General features: G+C 33.5%; 1 non-coding gene across 1 annotated transcript; it reads left to right on the top strand.

Moving 5' to 3' along the window:
* Window positions 1–3,891: 3,891 nt before the first annotated feature.
* On the top strand, window positions 3,892–3,998 carry LOC132301872 (small nucleolar RNA R71). The gene has a single exon (XR_009480663.1). It is a non-coding gene; the product is annotated as a small nucleolar RNA R71 (small nucleolar RNA).
* The last annotated feature ends 16,086 nt before the right edge of the window (window positions 3,999–20,084 follow it).

Raw genomic sequence — 20,084 nt, 5'->3', positions numbered from 1 at the left:
TCTAAATTTTAAAAGTTATTCAAATGATTCCAAATTAATATATCAAGCACCAACTCATGGTCATACCATATCTCAAGTCCAAAATGGGATACAAGCAAAACACAATTTACTAGAATTTAAATCAAATTAAATTCTTTGAATCTCTAGATTTAAAAACTCATTTAAATCATCCTAATTTAATATACAACAAAGATCAAGTCATGGCCATGCCATATATCTAGTCCAAAATGAGTTATAAGCAACTACCATTAATCATAATTTCTCAAATTAATACAATAAATGCATACAAGTTGTATAAGCATCAAAAACATACAAGATAACAAACATATAACCCTATAACATCCCCTACCTCACTAGAGAAGTGTCTCTCTAGAATCCAAGGCAAAATAAACACAAAATGGCAAACCCTTCTAGGGTTATGAAGAGGAAGATGAGGGGAACAAAATGTATTCCCAAGTTCAAGCTTGGAAATCAATGGAAGGCTCTCAAAAATCAAAGTCAAAGCTTAAGGCTTTAGGCTCCATCCATGGAGGCTAGGGTTTTCTTTACAAGAGAGGGAGGAAATGGAAAATGATGAAGATGAAATGTGAGTGGAGGGGATAGAGATCCTCCACTCACTATGTGCTCTTATACTACCTCACACACACACACTGATGCAAGATCAAATTGTGAGCCTACACTTGTCACTCATCCAAGCATCCATTGTAGGCTTAATCCTAAGCCTACACTTGTCAACCATCCAAGCCAACAAGTGCACCAATCCTAGGCCAACAAGTGGGTGAATCTTCACCCTCCATATGTCCTCATCTAAGGCCTCAAAGTGTTTCCACACACATGTCAACAAGTGGACCAATGAGAGTGTGACACTTGTCACACTTTTCAGAAATTGCAAAAGTTCCTTTTTAAAAATATCTTCCAAATTAAATTGCAAAATGGTCCCTAAGACGTAAAATAATTACTTTACAGTAATTACACAAAAACTCCAAAAGTTTAGAAAAACTACAAAAAAGTTTTGCGTCTATACCCTTTACAAGAAAAGTAAGCACTTAGCATGCTTTTCTACAAAAGTGAAAATACACATAATATGAAATTTAAATATCGTGGATACATGCAAAACCAGAATCAAATCTGAACACGAAAAGTGAGGTTATGCTAACAAAGTGACAACCGAGAAAAAGACGAAAGTGAATAGTGTCACAAAAGTGAAAATTTGAAAATGACTCGGTCCTTAAAGGAAGTCGTCAATCTAAGAAAAAGAATCTCGGAAACCATCCCCGAGCACTCAAGATGACACTAAGTGACGAGAAACTGAACTCAGAAATGAAAAGATCAACGGAAAAAAAAACATCCATGAAAATCTGAGAAAAGGAAAGGAAGAAAAATGATCGGGTCATTACATCAATGCACCTAGCCAATCAAAAATAAACACAATAAGTAACCAAAATAAAATAAAATAAAGACACGATCAAAAGAGTACTAATTCCTAATTGTTTCCAAAATAAGGCGTTGCCTATCCCCGGCAACGGCGCCAAAACTTGGTGTCACTCGGACCAAATTACATAAAAGTGTGGCCAAGTTTAAATTTATAGAATGCCACTACCACTTTTAACTAAAACATAGCAAGAGTGAGTAGAGATCGTCCCAAGGGAAATGAGTCATGTTTTGGAATCAATTATGGAGAAGTAGGTTGAATGATCAAAAGAGGGGTTTGATTTGATTAAACTAATGTTCAATTAAAACAATGCAATTAACAATCTGGAAATTAAAGGGAAAATAAATGAGATAGAGGTCTTGGGGCTTAGAGTACACCACTAAGCTTCACTTTACCAAACACTAGCAATTATAAATTAATGGGGACATTTAAGTTGTAAAATATGTGTGTGTCTCACTAATTAAAAACTAAGCATGGATGGCAAATAAGCATAGATTGTCTAGTCAATCTAGTGAATAGTACAACCTATCAAATGAGACCATAACCCATTCAATTAAACCATAATTAGAACACACACAATAATCTCGAGAAATGTATTCTTTGCACTCATAAGTATGGAGCATCAAGAAATAAGAATGGATTGTCCACCTATCTAAGAAATTAAAGAAATTCATCTAGGCTAGAGACATGAAAATTAAACTAATTAAACTAAAGATGTGGCACAATCCATCAAGAAACAAGTATGGACCATCAAATAAACCACAAGAGTATTCAATTAAGCACTATGTTTTGACCATCATTAGATTAACAACATCAATACACATAGACATGCATTAATTTCATTAAATCTAGAGAAAAACACATGAACATTCATTCTAGAATACATAGACATATAAATAGAAATAAATGATTAATTGAAAACATTAATCCATACAAATCAAGTAGAAATTACAAGATCTATATTTATTCAAGGTCAAAACATTTATTACAACTACAATCCCCAAAAGTGTACAAAAGTTAGGTTTAGGAAGCAAGCCTAGGGGCTATCTCTAGCCCCAAGTGAAGGATTTAGCCACTCATTGTAGTGGTCATAGAACCCTCAAGGGCTAGCTTCGAGGTTGGCATTATCATCTTCATCCTTGTTTTTCTTTCCAAAACCCTAGTTCTAGAGAGAAAACTATAAAAATATCTACTACTATGAATATTACAAGAAGATGTTCAATTAATTCATTACATTCCCCTTTTAGTAAGCACCAAGTTAGAATTACAGCCTATGATTGGAGGAAATTTGCAGCTGCACAAATTAGGTGAAGTTCGGCGCGCTCGAGAATTAGACAGCACACTTCCAGCAGGCAGTTCGATCGATCGAAGATCTTCGATCGATCAAACACTTATCTTCGATCGATCGAAGATGATGTGGTATCAAAATACCTTCTGGGCCTTATCCACTTTGCTAAGCTGGTACTACCTTATTTCAATCGATTGTAACAAAACTTTGATCGATCGAGATTCCCTTTGATCGATCGAAGTCCCTCTGGTGTAATTTTCTTGGCTTCTTTCGAACTTTGCTCCTTAGCTTCAAAATTGGGCTAAATGGCTCTTATTAGCCTATTTGAACTTTATTAACCTAAAATAGGCAATAACACAAATAAGTACTTAAGACATAAAAGTAAGATAGATGAATAGACTAAAATACCCTAGCTTAGGTGCTAAAATGCGTCACATTTGAGCACTCATCAAATTACCTTGAGAATATGATGATTGGTTTGGAAAATGAGAGTTTGAAAATTGATTTCCATTTGGTGCTTGGTAAGATGAATGATAACCTTGGGAACCTTGGCTTTGCATAGGGGGCGGAACATACTTGCTTTGGAAACCACTTTGGGGAGGGTTTAAGCCTTTCCCTTGGCTTTTCCAAGAGAAATTTGGATGGTTCCTCCACCTGGGATTATAGTGAGTGCCATAGGTTTATTCCCTTAATTAACAAAAGCAGCATTCACTTGTTCATGGTGTTCACTATACGCATGTCCATGAGGATAATTGGAAGTAAAATGCAACACACTAGAACAAGTCATGTAAGATTCATTGGAATAATGATGATTATGATTAAGGGAGAAAGACACTTGATGGGCTGAATTTTGGTTGATAAAAAATTAATCAAACCTTTGAGATGGGGACTTCACTTTGGCAAATATATTTTTTTTTTCCTAAATACTTTGGCAACTATATCATTAGAATTATCAACTTGATATAAGCTTGCATTCTTCCTTCCACCTATATTTCTACTATTTTTAGATGAGAAGGATCGATGCATTAAGTTTTCACTCAAGCTCTCATATAAGTGCTACACATCATCTTCATGCTTATCTAAATAAGAACTACCTATAGAAACATCAATCATACCTTTATGGTTGTCTAACAAACTTTCAAAGAAATATTAAACTAATTGCCATTTAGGAATGTCGTGATGAGGACATTTCCTAAGCAAATCATTCAACCGTTCCCATACCTCATAAAATATTTTCCCATCCCCTTGTGAGAATTCACGAATTGAAGTTCTCATTGTATTGATTTTAGACACAGGAAAGTACTTTCTCAAGAACTCTTGTTACATCTCTACCCAAGAAGTTATAAAAAAAGGTCTCAAATTGTTAAACCAATATTTTGTTTTATCGTTTAGGGTGAAAGGGAAGAGTTTTAACCTCAAAACTTCTTCTGGCATGTCCGTATATTTCACAGTGGAACAAACTTTAAGAAATTCATCCAAATGCTTATATGGTTCTTCATGAAGTAGTCCATAATAATTAGGAAGCATTTGAATGGTTTGTGACTTAATCTCATAATGATGTGCTCTAAATGGAGGGAGTTGAATGCATGTTGGTACATTACTCATTAGGCACATAATGGTCTCTTAAAGAAATGAGAGGATTTATAATTGGTGGCTCTACATGAACCCCATGATTTGCTTGAACAACGGGAAGTGGAGGTGACATAAAAAATCGCCTTGGCATTCCTATTGGAACTTGGCATTGCGGTTGTGGAATGAAAGGTCTAGGCATGCCTAATGGTACTTACATATTATTATGTTGTTGATGCACATTAGGGTAAAGAATGCCTTGTTGGTCGATGTGACCAAGGTCTTCAACACAGTCCTCAATATGGTCATCCATAGATGAAATGGTTTCAATTGAATTACCCCTTCCTCTTGGATTACGAACAAGTGATTCAAGATTAAAATTCAATGGGACAAGAGGGTGATTTAGAGATCTACGACCATATATACACAATACAATCAAAACAAACAACAACTCAACAAATAGCAAATAGCAAACACTTTTCCTCCGCAACAAGTCAATCAACAACAAGCCTCCACATACATTCATCCCATACTCCCATGCTTTTCAACAAATGCAAGAAATAAATTGCCTCTACACGGGCCGACGATAAACAATGAAATAAAATTGCCTCCACATGGGCTAACGATTTAACTAAGCAAGAAGAGTTAGAATAGCTCACAAAAGGTCCTTAAGCTACTTCAAAAGATTTTTAAACTTTTTGCCTTGCTTTGCTTGCAAATTTTTTATTTTTAGCTTTTTATGTTTTTTGCTTAGCTTAACTTTCTTCTTTGCTTTGAAGTTCCCTTGCTTTGATTTCCTTGGATCCAAGTACCTAACCAATCAAGAACAAACACAATAAGTAAACAAAGTAAAATAAAGTAAAAACAAGGATCAAATGAGTACTAATTCCTAATTAATTCCAAATACGGCGTTGCTAATCCCTAGCAATGGTGCCAAAACTTGGTAACAGATTTGGTCACATACGCACCAAAATTGTGATTGTTTGATTGTGGCCAAGTTTAAATTTGTAAAATGCCACTACCACTACTAACTACTAACGTAGCAAGAGTGAGTAGGGATCGTCCCAAGGGATTTGCAAGGTATTCTGAAATCAATGTTGGATTAGTAGGTCGAATGATCAAATATGGTCTGGTTGGTTGAATTAACTATGGTTCAATTAAAACAATGCAAATTAAATGACAATCTAGAAATTAGGGAAAAGAGTATGAGAGAAGCGTCTTGGGGATTAGAGTTCACCATTAAGCTTTACTTCACCAAACACTAGCAATTGTAAATTAATGGGAAAATTTATATTGCAAATTGTGTGTCTGTGTGTGTCATTAATTGAAAGCTAAGCATGGATGACAAATAAGCATAGATTGTCTAATCAATCAAGTGAGTGGCACAACCTATCAAATAAGACCATTAACCATTCAATTAAACCACAATTAATGCACACACAAAAATCTAGAGAAATGTACTACTTGCACTTATAAACATGGATCATCAAATAACAAGAATGGATTGTCCACCTATCTAGGAAATTAAAGCAATTACACTACAACTATGCTAATGACATAAACATTAAACTAATTAGTTTAAGAAGGTGGCACAATCCATCAAGAAATAAGCATGAACCATCAAATAAACAACAAGAGTAATCAATTAAGCACCATGCCTTGACCATCACTAGATTCATAATTTCAACACATATAGACATACATCAATTTCATAAAATCTAGAGAAAAGCACATGAACGTTCATTCTAGCATACATAGACATATGGATAGAATTAAATGATCAATTGAAAGCATTAATCCATACAAATCATGTAAAAATCGCAAGATCAATATTTATCCATGGTCAAAACATCATTTACAACTAAAACCCCCAAAAATCTACAAAAGACTAGGCTTAGGAAGCAAGCCTAGGGGCTATCTCTAGCCCCAAAAAGAAGGATTTAGCCACTTATTGTAGTAACCATGGAACCGTCAAGGGTTGACTTCAAGGTTGGCATCATTTTCTTCCTCCTTGCTTTCTTCCCAAAACCCTAGTTTTAGAGAGAGAAACTATTTCAATAATTGGTAAACTATCAACAAGAGGAACTCTATACAAATTGGTTCATTTAATCTATATACAAGCCTCTTTGAGTTGGCAACAAGTCAGAAATACTACATTTGATTGGTGGAAATTCGCAGCTGCATTTGAGTCCAGACGCGCTTAGGAATTAGACAGCATACTGCCAGCAGTTACTTCAATCGATCGAACAGGACTTCGATCGATCCAACACTAGCTTTGATCGATCGAAGCTGAAATGGCAAAGATATTTTGACACCTGGCAACCTTATCCATTGAGCTGGTACCACTTTAATCTTAATCGATTGTAGATATCTTCGATCGATCGGGACTTCCTTCAATCGATCGAAGTTCCTTCAGGTGCAATTTTTCTGACTTCTTCCGGATCTTCTCCTTAATTCCAAAGTTGAGCTAAAAGGCTCTTTTTAGCCTGTTTGAACCTTATTGACCTGAAATAGACAAAAACACAAATAAGTACTAAAACATGAAAGTAAGATAGATGATTGGACTAAAGTATCCTAACTTAAGTGTTAAAATGCATCACATTTAAGCACTTATCAACCTCAAAATGATGTAAAAAGTGTGAGCGTGTAAAGTGGCTACCACATTTAGAATTTATAAAAATCACTTAACACTTTACTATGTAGTATGAGTGAAAAGGGATCGTCCCAAGGGAATTGCAAGATACTACGGAATCAAATTCGGGTTAGTAGGTCGAATAATCAAAGAGAGCGGTTTGTTGGTTAAATTAAACTAATGATTCAATTAAAAACATGCAAATTAAAAATAGTCTAAAGAGTAAGGTATAAAGAATGAGAGAGAAGTCTTGGGGGGTAGAGTTCACCACTAAGCTTCACCTCACTAAACATTTAGTATTTGCCAATTTAGGGGGATTCCATATTATAAAACAAGTGTGTGTGCCATTAATTGAAATACTAAGCATGGATGAAAAATTAAGCATAAATTATCTAATCAATCTAGTGAGCAGCACAACCTATCAAATTAAGCCATTAACCATTCAATAAACCCTCAATTAATACAAACACAAAAATCTAGAGAAATGTACTACTTGCACTCATAAGCTGGATCATCAAACAACAAGAATTGATTGTTTACCTATCTAGGAATTTAAAACAACTATACTACAATTATACTAATGACAAGGAAATTAAACTAATTAAACTAAGGAGCTAGCATAATCCATCAAGAAATAAGCATAATCCATCAAATAAACCACAAGAGTAATCAATTAAGTACCATGCCTAGACCATCACCAGATTTATAATTCCAACACACATAGACATGCATTAAACTCATAAAATCTAGTGTAAGCACATGACCATTCATTCTAACATATATAGACATATGAATAAAAATAAAACATCAATTGGAATAATTAATTCATACAAATCATGTAAAAACTCAAGATCTATATATAATCATAGTCAAAACATTATTTACAACATAAATCCCCAAAAACTACAAAATACTAAGTTTAGGAAGCAAGCCTAGGGGCTATCTCTAGCCCCAAGAGAAGGATCTAGCCACTCATGGTTGTTGTCATCCAACCCTCAAGGGTTTTCTTCAATATAGGCACCATCTTCTTCCTCGTACTTTGGTCTCCAAAAACCCTAATCTAAAGAGAGAAAATTTTCTAAAACTATGTCTAAAGCTTGAACAAGAGTTGTGTAAAAAAATTATTACTCTATACAATTGGTTCAATTTCTTTTAAATACAAGCCTCTTTGAGTAGGCAATAAGTCAAAAAATAGGCCTTTGATTGATGCATTCTCGCAGCTACAAAAGTTAGCGGAGTTCGGGCATGCTCGGGAATTAAACAGCTCACTGCCAGCAGGGGCTTTGATCGATCGAAGGTAACATAGCAAAGATATTTTTAACAACCGGCGATCTTAACCACTAAGCTGGCACCGCCTTTTTTTTGATCGATTGTAAATCTTTTCGATCAATCAGGATAACTTTCGATCGATCAAAGACTGTCCAATGCAGATTTTTTTAACTTTTTCTTAATTTTCTCCTTGACTCCAAAAAGGAGCTAATAGGCTCTTTTTAGCCTATTTAAACCTTATTGTTGCCCAAGTATTAACTCTAGAGGGGGATGAATAGAGTCTAGGGCAAACAATGGCCAATTTTCGGATTTGCAAATTCTACTTAAAACCTTCTAACAATTATGCAATAATCAATATATAGGCATAAGCAATTAATAACATTAATGTAAAGAAGATAAAGAAAGAGAGATTTGCAAACATTCACACGGTGATTTTAGCGAGATTCGGAAACTCCTACTCCTCGGCTCAAAACCCCTCTTGAGACTTCCCAATCTACTATAGCACCTCCTTACGGGTGGAGAGCAAACCTTTACATGAAGCAACTCCTTGCTTTACTTTGTTAAGAGACAACCTCTCTTAGTCTTCCTTTGGGTCACACCAACCCTTACAAATTGAAGCTAGCTTGCTTCTTCTTCCTTGGGCCACACCAGCCCTTACAAATGAAGATTAGATTTGTTGCATACAAATATATCTCTCAAAGATTGATATGCAAATATTAGCTCACAACTTTCAACTCACTCTAGAGTATATATATGAATAGATTGAAGCTCAATACTCTATGAATGATATGGGATGAGAGAGTATGATATGAATAAAGAACAAAAAGCTTTTATGATGCTAGAAGATGTCTCTCAAGTGTAGCAACATGAAATCCCAAAGTCCCCTTACTCTATTTATAGAGTTTCAGCATCTAATTCAAAAATATGGCTGTCGGGCACACTGCTCGAGAGGAAATAGCCGTTCAGATTCAAATTTGTGCTGGTTCGGTCGACCGAAATGAAACACCATTGTGTTTCGGTCGTTCAAAATAGTTCAAGGTTAGTTGTCACTCGTTATTTCGGTAGACTGAAATGAAACACCATTGTGTTTCGGGCAATTGAAATACCTTCCTCCTTTGATCAAAACTCTCTGTTAGAATATGTCGTCCGATTCATATTGCCTATGCATTTCGGTCTGCCGAAATGAAACTGTTGCTTCAAGAGTTGTGTTCTAAGTTAACAGATGAGATAGTTTGTGTACAGAACATCTGCACAGACCTTATTTCCATTAAAAGCATTTAAGTAAATGTTCCATTTACTTTAAGTTTACAATGTAAATATGGAAGTACCCCCTATTTGGATTCAATAAAAAATACTAGAAAATTGAAATCTAACTAAATCAAAATGTAGAAATTCAGTTTTAGTAAAAATTTAGATTTCTGACAGTTTTGGTAAAAATGAATCCTTATGTAGACCAATGTAGACTTGGTCAAAAATTCTAATAAAATCAGTTTAGGCTAGTTTAAGTATAAAGAGTTATTACCGGGAAAAATTATTTTGAAATAATCATTATTTCAAAAATCCATTTTTCACACTTAGCCAAAAACACAGTTTTTCATGACGCACATTCTGGGGTCCTAATGTTCGTTACCAACTCATGGTAACGAAGGTTTCTCATGCCTTAATTGTTGACCAATATGAATTATATGATTAATGTGCATGGTCTTAGCATTTCTAGCATAAGTGATGAGTTCTTTCAAAGCTTATGCAAGCTTGAACTAACTCACTCTTTAGCAAAAACTCCATATGTCAATTGTATATGAATGAAGTGCATAGTCTATTGCTAATGGATATAGGAACATATGAATGATAATATGATATGCATGGTCCTATAGAGATGAGCTTCAAATGGATACATAAATACTTTGACATTGAATCCTAAACACTCACAATCCCATTTACCCCTTTCTTCATGCTTTGTCCATGATCGTGTAGGCTTTCAGGTAGACTCGCTTTCTTTCTTTCTTTCTTTGAGTTGTTTTCTTGCTCGTTATAGTCCAAGCTATCTTTGGATGAACTTTGCATTTGGTTCCTTGTAACTTTATGTCTTTTTTGTCTTCTTTGTTTTCCATAGATACGATCTTGAGTAATAGAATACTTGGAATGATCTTTCGTGCTTCATTGAGGTCATCCTTTGAATGTGAATTATCTATAACACTCAATGTAAACATTAGTCCTTAAACACCATTAATGGTTTGTTATCATCAAAACCTCTAGATTGTCCTTGGATGAAATCCTTAAGGTCAACAATCTCCCCCTTTTTGATGATGACAAAACATAGATGTGTTCATAAGTAAGTGGAGTAGCATTTGAAAAATGTTCCCCCTATCAAAGTGCATTTAATGAACATAATGTTATAAAATAGCATGCTTGTACATTCTTCGTGAATTTTAGACATTAACATACATATAAGATCATTTTCCTTTTCAAGAGATTTCTACTCCCCGTATCAACATGCTTCTATCAAAAGACATATATATCATTCATTTGACATGTAAGTATAAGTATGATAACATAATGATATATAACATGAAGCATTTGATCCAATAACTAGAGGCATCTTCCCTCTTGATATGAAACAACATAGCATTTTACATGAAGTATTTGATCCAACAACTAGAGGCATCTTCTCTCTTGATATGAAACAACATAGCATTTTACATATCACACTTTTTTTCCCCTTTGTCATCTCAAAAAGGTGAGAGGCCTAAACAACTTCATTAAGCATTTATCATTTAGCATTGTGAAGCAATGGTTATCATGAAATGGCAATATATTGGTAATGATTATAATATGCTTTAGAGTGCAACACATAAGCAATTATATCATAAGATACCAATTTTATTGATAGCATGAGTTCAATAAATCATAAAGGTTCATGGCATATACAAAAGTATATATAAAGCACAAACCAAGGATGAAATACAAACTCAATTAGGCAAAAGTATACATAGTAAAGAATAAAAAATGAAGTATGTATTAGAATGAGCCAAAAGGCAAATCTAGGAATTTAAGTGTGCTTCAATCATAATATATTTTTCCCATTTGATATTTTCAAGAAAAAGGGAAAAATAATCAAAATCATAAAAACTTATGAGAATGAATATGATAATCAACAAGTCATTTTGTAGCATGCTTGACAATTTCTAAAATAAGTCAATTAAGCATAACAAGTCATGCAATATTCCTTCATAAGAGATTATCAATAATCTCCCCCTATGAGTGTGCTTCCATTTATATCATATATCATTTAATGGATATACCTCATTAAAAGCAATGATATATAAATTAAGTCTTTTATACCAAAAGATCCTCTTTTACAAACATATGGTTGAATGATAAAAATCACATCTGGCATGTAAAGCATAAGGCATATGCAAGTAGTGTCACTACTCAAGTTATGTGCAATAAATGTCCAATTATGCAAAAGCATAATTTCTTGGGCATGTATGATTAGAAATAATTGGTACATGATTGTACATGTGAATGAGCTCAATATTTCTCTTTACACATATTTCTTTAAGAAATAAAGTTAAGAGATCTCATGAAGTGTATAGAATGAGGCCTTGATACCAAAATATCTTCTTTAAGAGATGTGGTAAGAGATTGGTTACATGACTCTTCATGTGGATAAATAAACGATCTCTTTTATATACATTCTTTAAGAATTGATCAAGAAATATCATATGAAGTTCTAGAATGCTAAAAATGGATATATCAAATAAATTAACACTTGTGATATCTCATTAATCATTTAGGCTAGAACAAAATATTCTTTGAATAATATAATCCCAAGACTAAAGTGTCAAATAGATATATGAAATTTAATTTTCATAACACTTAAGGAGTTTCACTCCTAAGAAGAATTCAAGTTTACTCATCATGTTAATTTTAACTCATTTTGCATGCTAGTGGTAAACTGATTTGTATAGAACATAAATGTCGATTTAAAGATAATACTGTTCATGTAAGTACAATCAACACAATGTCATCAATGGTTTTGAACATAATGAGAGAGATACATATAAACTTTGTCAAAAACCATTACTCATAAGAAAATCACTTATGCCTTTCAAGATGAGCTCTAGGAGCTTATTTTATAAATGCAAAAGGCAATCGATAATTTTAAACATGATGTTCAAAATTTTGCATTTCAAGTCCAGGTGATTTTTCTTCAAAAAACTTTTTAGATATGAAGTCAATAAATCATGCATTTAATAAAAATCATTTCATGCAAAAACATGTAGCATTCTTATTGCTTTAATTTAAAGTCATATGTGCATAAAGACATATATACAAAGCATTTTATTGGTTGAACTATTGAGAACATATTCTAACTTAATTACCAATAATGACCCACAATGCATATCATGATGTAGATTTGAAAGCCCTATAAGTATTGATGTTGCACACACATCGGTCGACTGAAATGACTCTATCAGTCGACCGGTTTACATCCCTGAAGCAATTTTGATTTGCTTATTTCGATCGGCCGGATTGAAGTTTCGGTCTGCTGAAATAGCTATTTCGGTCGTCCGATTTTAGCTTCGGTCGACCGGTTTGTGCAACAATGCAAAACCAGTAAATATCCTCATTGAAATAGAACTTGACTTTCCAGATTTGATCCAGTAATTTCGTATTATGTGCTAGTGATGCCAAAAAGAATGTAAGTGAAACATTTAAAAACACAAAGGCACATGAATGACTTTCTACATATAGCTACTTAGAATAAATTCAAATTTAGTAGCTTTTGGATTTTCCTGGATGGCATGCAATTTCCAAATACCTTTCACAAATTTAGTCTTCATTAACAATAAATGCACGCTAACATGTTCAAGTCATCTAATCCAAGACAAGTTACTTTAACATAGATATTTTTGCAACAAGTAGCATTCATATCAAGATCACCAACCACATTAATTATGCCATGACTAGATGTAGAAATGATAGTATTATCCTTATCACATAGCACAATTAAGTCACATTCAAGCTTATTAAATAAAAGCATATCATTGATGAAGAAAATGATTTTTTACCCATGGTACTAACTCCATTCTCTTAGGAGTTATTTCTCAATGTAGTGCATCCTTCATCCTTTTGTTAGCAATGGGAAATCAAGACTTAATTTCTCTTCTTGTGCTTTAGCCATCCATATTTGTTAATCCACTTTTTCTTAAGAGAAGAGGTCTTTAACCTACAAAATATGCTCAAGTGGAATTCTTTGGTACCCAGTACTTTTAGGGTTCTTATAAGTTAGTATACATTGTGAAGGTTCCTTTTGGAGTATAATTCAATACAAGGAACAAATGTGGTACTCTCTTTAATTAACATGCTTCAAACAATATTAGAATTTTAAATGTGTCTAGCATGTTAATTCATTTGTCAATCAAATAAGTGGATATACTTATGATTGCATTTAACTCGATGAATCCATATGAAATGAATAATAATTGAGTGGAAAGCATAATTTCATATATGGATCACAAAGTGATTCTATGTGGATGATCCATGATGACATTCAAGAATTGACAAAGAGGAACATGATTTTTCCTAAGTAAGCAAACATAAATAAAGTTCCCATTTTGGAAATCCTTATGGATTCAACAATTAGAAGGAAGATGCATTTCTTTCCAAAATCAAATTTACATCTTAAAGAATGATAACTTATTGGGAAGTAATGTTTCATGAGACTTACACTTTTTAAAACAATTTTATCAAATTTTAAGTGTAGCAATTTAAATGCAATTTCAAGTATGTAATGCATAAATAAAATCATTTTTGATCAATAAATCATACATTAAAAACATTTTGCATAAACAATGAGTACTTGGAGCATGAAGATAAGAATTTCATAATAAATAGCATATTATTATAGTCTTCGTTTTTAGCATAATTCATTCAAGAGCTCCTTATACATGATGACCAAAAGCTTAAGGATTTGATTTCATTTAGCAATAATTTATTGATCATAATAATTCTAATATGCCAAAACAGTCAAGCAATAAAAAGTTTTTATGAAGTATACCAATGATCATGCTTTCGTAGTTGTTCCAATTGTAATGCTCCTTTGCTTTGAGAGTGAAGAATTTGGAATGTTTCTTACATCCCATGTTGAACAACCATCATGAAGAAGCCATTTTTCCTTGGATGGTGAAGATTCCTTCAAGCAACCCTATAAGGTAAACTAAGGAAATCTTCGTTTGGTATCCAAATTTTCTTGGGCCCATAAGTGTTAGGCAATGGCACAAAAGTTCCTTTTGGAACCCAAATCTTCTTGATCCTTTTCTTCTTTCTAAATGGACAATTGTGAATTTTGTGTCCTAACCTTTTACAATAATTGCATTTAGGATATTAAAAAGAACTTTTATCAAATGAATCATTTAAGAGCTTTCTCTTTTTCAATAAGGATGCATCTTTATTGCAAGGATCATATCTTATCCCATTTTTTAAAGAGACCTTTCTTTGATTTCCAAGCATAGTATTCAAGTTCTTTTTTCCTTTGGTTAACTTTACTAAGATGCCATTTTGATCATCAATGACTTCTTTTGAAAAATTATTTTCGGAAACACAATCAATTGATGTTAATTCTTTATATAGTACACTATCTTTTTCCTTTTTCAAAGACTCATTTTCAATTTGAATCTTGCACAAGATAATGATTTTCATTTTTCCAAGAATCATTTTCTATTTGAACTTTTTCATATCTTTGAGAGATATCATGATTTTCCTTTTTAAGAGAATCACATTTTTTAAGTAATTTTTCTAGCACACCATGTAACTCTTTAAATGCATCATGCAAAATATTATACTCATCAACTAACTCATTATAGGAATCATTTAAATCAAAAGAATCATGGTTGGAGTTTACCTCATCTTTGTCGGCCATAAGACAAAGAGCAATATCTTCATAATGATCAACCATATCTTTGATGTCATTTGCTTCTTTGCTAGAAGCTTGGAGAGTTTCACTCTTCTTTTGAATTACTTCATTTTCTTCACTATAAGAAGATGAGTAAGTTCTAGTAAGATCATTCACATGATTAGTAATGTTAGTAGAACTAAAATTCATCTCATTATTTGAATCATTGTCATTCATACTACAAGATTCATTTTTATTGATAAACATGCATAAATTTGATTCCTCAACATTATAAGTACTACCATGGAATATCTCAAGTGAGTCCCAAATTTCTTTTACCGTTTTACAATTTACAATTCTATTGAACTCATTTTTGTTCAATGCACAATAAAGATTATTTATGGGTTTAGCATTGCATTGAATTAATCTACGGTCATTTGCATCCCATTCTTTCTCTTCTTTAGGAACCATTGTCTTTTCTACTTCTTTCATGGGAATGAATGGTCCATTAACCATGGCAAGCCAAATTCTATAGTCTATGGATTGAAGAAAGTCTATCATTATACTTTTCCAATTGCTATAGTTGGTTTCATCAAAAATTGGAGATTTATCAATACATTGTCCTTCTAAGTATATGAATATGCCATTGTTGGTCATGATCGTACTCTAAGATGGTTAAGTCCTTTTAATTAAAGTTAGGCTCTGATACCAATTGTTGCCCAAGTATTGACTCTAGAAGGGGGGTGAATAGAGTCTATGGCAAACAATGGCCAATTTTTGGATTTGCAAATTCTACTTAAAACCTTCTAACAATTATATAATAATCAATATATAGGCATAAGCAATTAATAGTATTAATGTAAAGGAGATAAGGGAAGCCAGATTTGCAAACATTCACATGGTGATTTTAGTGAAGTTCGGAAACTCCTACTCCTCGACTCAAGACCCTTGTTGAGACTTCCCAATCCACTACGGCACCTCCTTTATGGGTAGAGAGCAAACCTTTACATGAAGCAACTCCTTGGGCAACACCAGTCCTTAAAAATTGAAGCTAGCTTGTTTCTTCTTGCTTGAGCCACACCAGTCCTTACAAATGAAGATCAGATTTGTTGCATACAAATATATCTCTCAAAGATTGATATGTAAATATTAACTCATAACTTTCAGCTCACTCTAGAGTATATAATGAATAGATTAAAGCTCAATACTCTATGAATGATATGGGATGAAAGAGTATGATATGACTGAAGAACAAAAGCTCTTATGATGCTAGAAGATGTCTCTCAAGTGTAGCTACATGAAATCACGAAGTCCCTTTACTCTAATTATAGAGTTTCAACATCTAATTCAAAAATATGGCTGTTGCGCACACTACCCGAGAGGAAATAGCCATTCAGATTCAAATTTGTGCTGGTTCGATCGATCAAAATGAAACACCATTGTATTTCGGTCGTCCGAAATAGTTCAAGGTTGGCTATCACTCTTTATTTTGGTAGACCAAAATGAAACACCATTGTGTTTCGGTCGACCGAATTACCTTCCTCCTTTGATCAAAACTCTCTGTTATAATCAGTCGTCCGATTCATATTGCCTATACATTTCGATCTGCCGAAATGAAACTGTTGCTTTAAGAGTTGTGTTCTAAGTTAACAGATGAAACAATTTGTGTACAGGAAATCTGCACAGACCTTATTTCTAATGAAGAAAATTTCTTTACAGTATTTATATGTCCATTTACTTTAAGTTTACAATGTAAATAAGGAAGTACCCCCCATTTGGATTCAATAAAAAATACTAGAAAATTGAAATTCAACTAAATCAAAATGTAGAAATTCAGTGTAACGACCCGGTCATTTGCCTTCCTTTCCTTTTTCTTGAAATTTTACGAATGAATTTTTTTTTCGTTTAATTTTCTTTTCTGAGCTCTATTTTGTGTCGCTTAGTGTCATCTCAAGTGCTCGGAATTGGTTCCTGAGACTCTTTTCCGTGGATTGACAACTTCCTTTGAGGACCGAGTTATTTCTGCATTTTCACTTTTCAGACACTATGCGTCTTTCGTCCTTTTCCCTATTTCGTCTTTTTCCCTATTCTGTCATTTCCCCATTTGTCACATTATTGGCACAACCTCACTTCTCATGCTCAGAGTTGGTTTTTGACTTCACGTGCCTTCATCTTGAGTGGTTTCCACGAAATACGTATCTTTACTTTTGCAAGAAAGTACTCTGGTTGCTCCCGGTGTCCATAGGGGGCATGGATGCAAAGTTCTTTGAAATTATTTTCTTTTCTTGGGGTGTTTTTCGTAAATATCTTTTGAAGATATTTTATTTCAGGGGTTTTTAAGAAAATATTTTTGGAAGATATTTTCATTCTGGGCCATAAGTGTAGTTTTCACTTTTTGGAGGGGCCATTGTGCAATTAATGAAAGTTATTGCAAAATGTCTTGTTTTGAGCCTGGATCCTTGTACAAGATTCATTTTCACATTTCGTCGAGTTGTGTACTCTTGGAATTTCCTCCTGGACGATGTTTTCCAATTTCAGGGTTTCTAGCCCCTATTAGCGCCAAACTTGTTTTACGCATAACTTTTTGATCGGGACTCGATTTTTGATTTCGTTTCTTCCGTTGTTTATATTTTATCATTTTCAATCTTTTTCGTTCACGAAGTTTTGCCATTTGAGCGCGTCTGCTCAAATTTTACTTTTTCGGACCCGGCAGGGCCCGTTCGGGGCACTTTTTGAGATTTCTATAAAAGGGGGGTGAGATATTTCATTTTTCATCTTCTCCCCTCTTCATGCACGACATGGAGCTCCCATGGCAGCCCAAGGGGTGCTGCCATCTTCTCTCTCCTCTTTTGGTTCACTTTTCCTTGATGGAAAGTCTTCGGCCTTAACGTTTGTTGTTCCCCTCGCCGTGCTCTACCTTTCCCCCTTATTAGAATTCAGTTTTGATCATTTCTTGAGTTTGGTTTTGAGGTCAAGTTATGACTTTCATGGGGCTTCTTGTGGATTCTTGTTCACGGTGTTGTCCCCGACAAAACCTCTCGGTATCGTCTAATTCAGAGCACTTTTATTTTGGTGGGCCTTTGGGATTTTCATCTCAAATTGAGGTAGGGGATGTTTTAGGTTTAAATTCTTGTTATATAGCATGCTTGTGATGCTTATACTACTTGTTTGCATGATTAAATATAAAATCTAGAGATTTTATTATTTATTTTTCTTGTACGGGATCTAATTTTCCCGGTTGCTCATGACTTGGTTTAAACATGTAGTATAATTTTATATTACTCCTTGATATGCTCATTGTCGTGTATTAAAATTGGAACATTTGAATAAGTATTAAAGATTTTATTTAATATTTATCTTAGGTGAAAGATTAATTCACATGGCCTTAACTAGCTTGAAATTAATACGTGTTAGCGTATTATATTAGGCCTTAGCATGCTTTTCAACATAGTTGAATTTGAAAGTAATCGGAGGTGTTTAGAAAATTAGTAATTATTAATTAATTTCCCCCGAGTGCACTATTTACTCTATTTGAATTCCGACTTGATATTCTTGATTTACATGCCATATAGCTTCACATATATTTGATTTAGAATATTCGGTGAGGTTTTGAAACCTTTCATTTAATTAAATTCCTTGTTTAAGATTTAATCCTCATGGTGATATACAACTTGGAATTGAATTGTGGCATGCTAGAAAATTAAGCTTTGGTGTGGTTGTTCACATATATTAAATTGGGATTAATTGCATGAGAATTGCAACTTTTAATTTATATTTAACTTTAGTGAAAGGTTAAGTCACATGGTCTTAAATTGAATGAAATAAACTTGTAATGTAATATTACATTAGTCCTTGGCATATTCTCTAAGATATGTTAAATTGAGAGCATTTGATTAAGTTTGAAAATCTAGAGATCTTAATTAAAAGAATTAATTAAAATCTATTTTGTGGTCCCAATAGCTTAATTAAGGTTTTAACTTGATATTTGTATTGGCTATGACTTGTTTACTAGTATATATTAAATTGGGACTATCTGAAGTTGTTTTAGAACCTTGGGATTTAAATTAGCATGATTTATTTAAATTTCTACTTTGTTGTTCTAACAACCTAATTAAGTTTTAGAATGGATATAGGTGATGACCTTGCCATACCCTTTAACATGTATTAAATTGAGGTTAATTGAAATTGAATCGGAAATCTAGAGAATTTAATTGTGTTTATCTATCTAAATTCTATCAATTTGCTCCATGATCTAGTTGTGTTTTAGAAGTGGTTTCTATATTCAAATCATGGACTTGGACTTGTTGTATATTCATTTGGTTATGTTTTGAACATTGGATAACATAGTTGCTATGTTTGTATTCATGAGAATATGTTTTCCTTATTGAATATATTGTTGCCTGGTGTAATGATTTGCACACTTCGTGTTTAACATCTTTCATGCATAGCGTGTAATGAATCGCACACTGAAGATTCGACATTCATCATATCATATTAGTTGTGGATTTAGAGCATGTATTGTATAGGTTTCCAAATTTGGTTGTGCTTAGTAGGTAGTTGATTATCTTGCATATTCCTGTTGATATATGCATTGTTGCACAACTTGTTGATTTTGGAAACTTGGGGATGTCATTGTTTGACTATGGCTAAGACGTGGTTCTAGTACGGGGGATAGTCCCTCTATATATAGTCTAGTGCGCACATAGGGAGGTTACCCATGGGCTAGTACCCCTAAAGTAACTATGTTGTCGGTCTGATCCGGCGTGACGTCCGAGTATCCACTTTGTTTGATTTCGCATTTCATTTTCAAGTTGATAACTAGATGATGTTGTAACTTGTTGTTTCTTATTTGTCGTTCCATTTTAATTTATAGGATGTTAACTTTGCGAAATTGTGCTTTATGCGTTGTATTGGAAGTTCCAATGTTGGTTAAATTGCATCGATATTGAAAATCGTGTTTTGACGTTCTAATAAAACTTAGGATTGATCCTATTGA

This window comes from Cornus florida, unplaced genomic scaffold, assembly GCF_030987335.1.
Source record: "Cornus florida cultivar Cherokee Brave unplaced genomic scaffold, ASM3098733v1 CherokeeBrave_3.0.0_Hap2_Chr03, whole genome shotgun sequence".
Lineage (NCBI taxonomy): Eukaryota > Viridiplantae > Streptophyta > Magnoliopsida > Cornales > Cornaceae > Cornus > Cornus florida.
This window is presented reverse-complemented; position numbering and strand designations above follow the sequence as displayed.